Source organism: Meleagris gallopavo, chromosome 1 (assembly GCF_000146605.3).
Source record: "Meleagris gallopavo isolate NT-WF06-2002-E0010 breed Aviagen turkey brand Nicholas breeding stock chromosome 1, Turkey_5.1, whole genome shotgun sequence".
Classification (NCBI taxonomy): Eukaryota; Metazoa; Chordata; class Aves; order Galliformes; family Phasianidae; genus Meleagris; species Meleagris gallopavo.
In genome coordinates, this window is record NC_015011.2 from 63178570 (window position 1) to 63186085 (window position 7516).

Consider the following 7516-nt stretch of genomic DNA (forward strand, 5'->3'; position numbering starts at 1 on the left):
CCGCGCACGGCGCGGCCCCCAGCGGGCAGTGCGGGCTGAGCGCCGCAGGGCATCACGGGAGTTGTAGTGCGAGAGGGAGAGCGCTCGGATCGCCTGACCGGGGTCGAAGGCCTTTGCGGGTTGCCCAGCGGGTTCGCTGTGGTCTCGCGTCGCAGCTCAGGCTAGGATTTTAATCTTTTCGTGCAATAACGCTGATTCTCGTCACCAGCAGCCATGTGGCCCGCGGGCCGAGGCCCTGCCGCAGCCCACTGGAGGCAGTTCTCAGCAAGCAGCACACCCACCATGTTCATTCAGGGCACTCGGCTTTGAACCGCAGAGTCGTAGTGATCAGAAGGGACTTCTGGGGATCACCTAGTCCAACCCCGTACTAAAGCAGGTTCCCTACAGTTTGTTACACAGGAAAGCGTCCAGGCAGGTTTTGAATGTCTCCAGAGAAGGAGACCAGACCACAGATTCTCTGGGTAGCCTGTTCCAGTGCTCCATCAGCCTCACAGAAAAGAAGCTTTTCCATGTGTTCACATGGAACTTCCTGTGTTCCCATTTGCATCCATTCCCTCTTGATATGTCAGTGGGCACCACCAAAAAGAGCTTGGCCCCAACCCCTGGACACCTGTCCTTTAGATAGTCATGAACAGTGATGAGAACTTCCTTCAACCATCTCTTCCCCAAGCTGAACTGTTCCATGGCTCTCCACCTTCCCTCATACAGCTGAGATCCTCCAGGCCCACATCATCTTTGTGGACTTCCACTGGATTCTCTCTAGAAGATCCGTGAAAACCCTCAAAAAGCAGGAACACGTGCCCAACACGTGCCCGAATTCAACAAGGTGCCCAATGGCAAACGACCGAGTCAGTCAGCAGCCCACCTCATAGAGCCAAGCGAGCAGGAAAAACAATGCTGATGGGAAAAGAGAAAAAGCATCAACTGAAGGGGAGGAAAAAGACAACAGAAGGTCAGCTCCTCTAAAATATGCAGAAGGAATATTTTCCTAATCCTCTTCACATACCAAGAACTGCAATGGGCAGTTTTAAAGATGTTACATTTCTTCTATTTGCTCTTTTGTGTGTGTGTGTGTGTGTGTGAGTATTTTTGTTTGTGCTGTGAGTCAGCTCATCTCTTCATCTGAAATTTTTTACCTAGTATAGATAATAGAAGGGTTGGATGAGGTGTCTGCTGAGGTGTGGGAGGTGGACCACTGGGAGATCTAACACTCAGCTGCTTTGTACAAAAAGGTAGAATGAAACCAGAGAATGATTTGCGATGCAAGGTCACAACAAATAAAGCTATCTGATCTTTAAGTGTCTTTCTTGAGAATGCATTGTCTCAAAACTGAATTGTGAGCAAGCTAGCACTGAATTGTAAAGCAGCTTTGTCCTTTCTTGTATGCCAACAGAATACAAATGCTTCTCAAAATTTTAAATTCTGGATGAATTTAGAACTTGTATTCATATGTATATAAATTAGTCTTTTCTAGTCTTCATCTCTTAAAACCCTCAAATGTTGGAAGAAACAACATACAAAAGGAATATGCTTTTATTTATACATCTCTACAACAGAGTTTTGCATTCTTACCCAGGAATTTTCACACTGCTTGTTACAGGACTGGTATTTCATGATAAAAGCAAAAAGATGGCTAAGCAGACAGTAACATTCAAAATATGAGTGTATTCAGCACAGAGAGAGATGATTAACACATGCAAAAATATGTACAGAAGGATGAGAATGATCATCCTGTTGGCAAGAAGGAAACCAGGATGGGTTCTTATCATAGTCATGCAGTCACAATTATCTAGAAGGTTCACCCATTAGCTTTAGGTGTGCTGAAGCCAATTGCTCTCAGAGCAATTAGGATAATTAATACAACGTATTGCATATAAATATATAAGTATGTGGAAATTAAACCTAGCTCTGGATGTTTCTGAGCTACTAGTGGTTGGAAGCTGGGCGAGTATCGAGCAAAAGCACTCTCTGCTTTCCCTTTAGTATGGCTATTCTTAGAATTTAATCAGTGTAATATTTCATGAAGAACACAGTGAAAATATAATTTGCCAAAATGTGTAGAGATAACTTAACCTTCCCAGCAGATGTCAAAAATACCATCAAGGACACCATACCCACATGGAGAAACACAACTTAAATGGAGGAAATGAATTAATGAACAGAAGAGAAGCAAGAAGAAAGGACTACAGAAGACATAAGATTAGAAAACATGAGAAAGAAAATCTTACCATAGTGTCTATTTCTGGCTAAAAAGTGGGTTCTGGAAATACGTCTACTATAAAATGTTGTTTCTATTACCAACTTAACAAATCCAGCACTTACCTCAACCCAGAGCAACTGCACCAAAGCAGTAATCATTTTAGCAAGCAGTGGCCATCTCTAGCTCTAATTATCTAATTTTCTTAATAGACTTACATTGTACAGAGCAAGAAATTCAAAGATCTGATAAAAGGCAGCAGTAGACAGACTGGTTTTTACTAAAGGTTAATTAACATAAGAAAACTGGAACAGCCACACTGAATCTGACCTGATATAAATCTACCTCAGAATGTCATCTCTGAGAATGTTAAGCACCAGCATTTCTGGGAAAATTATAAAAATACAGTAATAAGATCTTCTGATCAGATTCCTATATATTAAATAATTTTGATTTTGTCTATAAAATCTGAAGTAGACAGATCAGTATGTCTTTTGTTTTATCAATGTTACTTGAAACCAGATTGTTTTATTTGCATTATACCATGTAATATTTTTCTGTGTGCTATTGAGTAAAATTGTTGGCTGCAGCAACATCCTGTGTTAGTAAATTTTATGATTTAATTATGCATATTTCAAAAAAGAAAAAAAAAATGGGTGTCAGCTTTGAAATTCTTGTGTCATAATTTCATTATAAGCTTGCTTGTTTTCATGTCTGAAGTCAGAACAAAATTAACAAAATTTCCAGTCCTCCTTTTCCATGGTATGAATTTCCTTATACAGTTTTGCATCATCAGCTGCTTCTTATAACTCAGACAGCTGGAATCTCCTTATACTGACATTCTGAGAAGAGCGGACAACTCATCTGCTTTTAAATGACTGCATGGCAGACGAGAAAACCACAAGCTAACATGACAGTAAAGGCTACTTCCTTGCTGTCATATTTGTCTGGAGAAAGAAATATTTGATAACCACATTTTAAAGTTTCAGTGATCTAATGTAACACTTGCACTGTGTACATAGCCATGCTACTTAGTACTGCACAAAAAGCATTGGCAAAATATTTTTGTAAATTATTCCTTGGTAACGTCACCTTTTCTAATCATGCAATATAGAGATTATATGGGTCCAGCAGAGCCTGATTTTTATGTGAAATGAAACTGAATTATGTTTTTGTATCCTTCTGAGACACTTCACCACAGCTGTAACTACATAGGGCACCATGAAAGTAATGCCTTCCACTTGTTTCCATGGAAACTACAACAGAAACAAAGAGCACAAGAACACCATGTGATAGAGCAAATTCTCAGTACAAAACACTACTTTTCAACATAAGTACCACCATGAGCTACACGTTTTTGCCAGCAATAAATAAAGGCCTGCATGCCATACTCATGAAAATCTGCACCAGTGGAAGTGAGCCTCTGGAGGTTTGAGCCTTCAGCTTAGTCAGTGTAGTAATGTAGTAGTCAGAGTTGATGGTTTGTCTGAGTTCCAGGAAATCCAGAAGGATCACCGTTTTCCCATCCCAAAAGACAGCACACATAATTTTACCATCTGAGTAATGCATCTTGAACTTCTGCTTTGATGGGGAATTTCCATTTTGCCAATTCTCCATGTACTGCTGTTCTGACCGGCTCACAGTGGTGATACCACCTTCTGTCATTGTTAGTGATATGATCCTGGAAACTGTCACCTTCAGCCTCTTATTGGTTCGTGTTACCCACTTGGTACAAAATTTGTGATATTCCAGTGTTGCCATCATCATTTCCAATGCAATGAAATCGATATTCAGCTCTGCACACAGTTCCCTGCTTGTAATCTGCTGATTTGTGTGGATGAGCTGATTGAGACGGTCTTCATTTCATGATGTGACAGCTGTGCATGGATGTATGGAACATGGCTTGCTTTTCACATTGCTGTCACCCCTGCTGAAACGTACCATCCACTGCCTTACTGTGCTCACATCCACTGTTTAGGCTTCATAAACGTTCAGCAAGCATCAATGAATGACAATGGGTGCCATTTCTTCTGCAGAAGAATTCAATAACATCACTTTGCTTCATATATACTTCTATGTCAAACACCATTTTGTCAGACTACCCCTCTGCTGCCATCTGTCACATTGCAACAAAATGTAATGAATATTGGTGGGAAGGTTCAACCTCTACTGCCGTACCACCAACATTTGCCTCCAACATTGTGGGCCAGCGTAATAAAATAGGAGGCATCACTTTCAGAGCTACCCTCATACAATAATTCTTGATAACACTTGCACCAGACATTTGGCGAGCGCCATTACAAGAAATGAATTCCTGAACTCCTCTGCTGACCTTTTTGAGGTGTCCTACATGGATTGCCCAAGCTGACACCTTTGAAACTTTTTTCTTCCAGAAGAGTCAGAAATCTGAGTTTTCTGATCTCTAGTCCAGGGGTTCTGCTGATTTGGCAAGGCAAGCTCGCCCTCACACTTCATCCAATGATAAGAAGGTCACAACGCTGATACAATTGCCAAGTTATGTGTAATCAATAGTGAGACTCAGTCTCTTGCAAAACAAAATAATTCTGGGGCAGAAAGGCATCTTTGCCAAACAAACTGTTAGCAGTAAACAACTGATTGTTCCTTTTATTCTTTGTCATATCTACAGGGAATTTATGTATTAAATACATGGAATATTTGAGATATCACTCAGCCTCTCAAAACATGGTTGCAGAAATGATAGCAGCTTTTATGTTAAGAAGGGGACGGGGAACAGAAACCAAGAGCCAGAGGGCAAACCAAGCGTTCAGAGTTTGATTAATCAATAACAAAGGCGGAGCATTCTGATAAGTGTTTGTAGGACATCAGCATTTCTGAAGAGGCCAGTGAGAGGAAAGAGTTTTGGGTGTTGATAAAAATAATCTCCTTATCAGCCTAGACTGCTGTACCAGAGCACTTCCCCCCCTGCGTCCCCTCCTCAGTTGGGGTGGCCAGACTTTAGGGAATAGCAAACAGAATTTTCCTTGATTGAAAAATACAGTGCACACTTGGTTAGCCTTCAACTATACAAATATAACTAAAAAGGAAAGGAAAAATATACCCCATCAAAGAATTAAGATGCAACAGATTTGCTGGCATTCAGGAGCACTAGAGCCTTGTAACTTCTATTTTTGTTTCTGTTATTTTAAGAAGACCGTCTCCTGTGGTCTTTTTTGGCCATATGTTAAGATAATATAGTATGCTAAAAAGATCACTGTCTCTATTTACAATACAAACTTTCCTATGCATGCTCCTTCTTATATTTTGATTGGCATATTTTAAACTGGAAAAGTAATGATGGAATGCATGTGGTTTATGTCATCACAGTCTGTGTACGAGACTAATAGATGCCTCTAGAGCCTGATTTGGTGGTTGGCAATCCTGCCTGCAGCAGGAGGGCTGGAACAAGATGGTCTTTGAGGTCTCTTCCAACTCAAGTGATTCTATGGTTCTATGATCTACCTCAGCTTTTCAGTCAGGACTGATTTGTAATTCTGAAGTGGACGCAATATCTTTACCTGCCATGCCTTAGCACCAAAGAGTTGTAGTGGTTTGCATCAATGAAAGTCTTTTCATATGAAACAGAAGAACATTTAGTCAATAGGGCCAGCTAATTGCCCGCCTGAAACCAAATTCCAGAATATAACATAGGTCTTTTGTAAGTGCTGCTGGCCTTGAGCAAAAAGATTTGGATTCCCTTTTACAAGCTGAGAAACACGCCAATAAGCCAGAACAGGCAAGGCAGGTAGTTCTACAGAGTTATGCTATAGGTGTAAACTGAATTACGATTGTAATCTTATCTTCTTCCATCACTGGGCCATTCATTAAATTTCACAGAGTGGAAAGGCTTCTGCATGCAGTAGAACCAGTCTAAAGCCCAGTCTAAAGACCCAAGAGAGTTGATTTCCATGTTCCGCTTGCAAGATTGTTGAGATCCTCTGCCTCTGAGAAGGCGCAGTTGAGAACATGAGGCTATGCAAGACCAAAGAACAGAGAGAGAGTAATCCTATGTTCTGCTCCCAAGGCTGTTTCTGTTTCTTAAATTATTGGCTACTTTAATATCACAAATGCGCAAAGCAAATCTAGTCAAGTCTGGAGTCTTCCAGTTATGTAGGATAATGCAGAGGAAATTTCACGTGGGGATTTTGGGGATCTAGGCCCAGGCCTTCATCTACCTAGGTAGATGTGACTTTTCCTGATGGAATGTGATTTGAAAGGATTTGAAAAATATGCTGTAACACAAAGAAGTGTGAGAGTCTGAGACAGACAACAAGTCTGCTCATGACACCTGAACACTATGTTTTAAAACAGATATGGAATACAATCATGGATTAGATCTTAGGCATATAAACTCTGTTGGGCGTATCCTGGTTTACCACATGAACTGGGTCTGACAGGGAAAAAACTGTCAGAGTTGTCTGGTGTGTAGAGCCAAAGAAGCAGATGTAAGAGTGTTAATCATAAGGTCCTTCCTCTTGTTCATTAGAGACACCACAACGCCTTTCAGACCAATCTCTTTAAAATGAAAATCAGTTTTATTCTGTTTACCAGGGGCTCCCATGTCAGGAAGCACTCACACATTCCCACCGAATTTTCTTGGGATTGAGGCAGTATTGGTCAAGCTCTTACCTTGACTCAGGGGAGACAAAGTCTGCTGTCCGTACCGACCCCGTGCTTGATAAGATTCCTGAACAGTTTACTATGAAGTAGACATATCAGTGCTTACTAAGCCTGTCAGTATAAAGGAATTAATTAGGAGTTATGATTATGGTTTTCCTGTTATCTGAATGTTAGCATTATTTTCTCATTAAAGTACATTTTAAGGAAAATTCTGTTCTTTTTGTCTCCATGTAGAACACACTGCATTCTGTTTAACCCGAGGAACAATGGTTCAACAATGGTTTTAAAACAGAGTTTATCACAAAGGAACAGGAAGTCAGAGAAATTACTGATAAAAATATGTAAGAAGAGAGGGAAGGCTTAGCTTAGGTGGTTCAAATACGAATTTGTTTCTGGTGTTTGCAAACAGAAGAAAAAAAAGAGGCTAAACAAATTCTTGTGCTCAACTCATTCCAGACAGGAACTAACAAATTAACACCATTAACATTCCACTTTAATTTTAGGGAAATCTTTCTGAACCACTGTACCCAACTGCAGAACTCAACAATGAATCAGATGCAATCAGAACAGGTTCACTCTGCACACAGATAATGGAAATGGAGGCTACAACAGATGGTTCTGTTAAGTCACTCTTAGAAAAGAAGCAGCTGCCGTTAAATAGGCCTTCAGCTGGCAGAACGT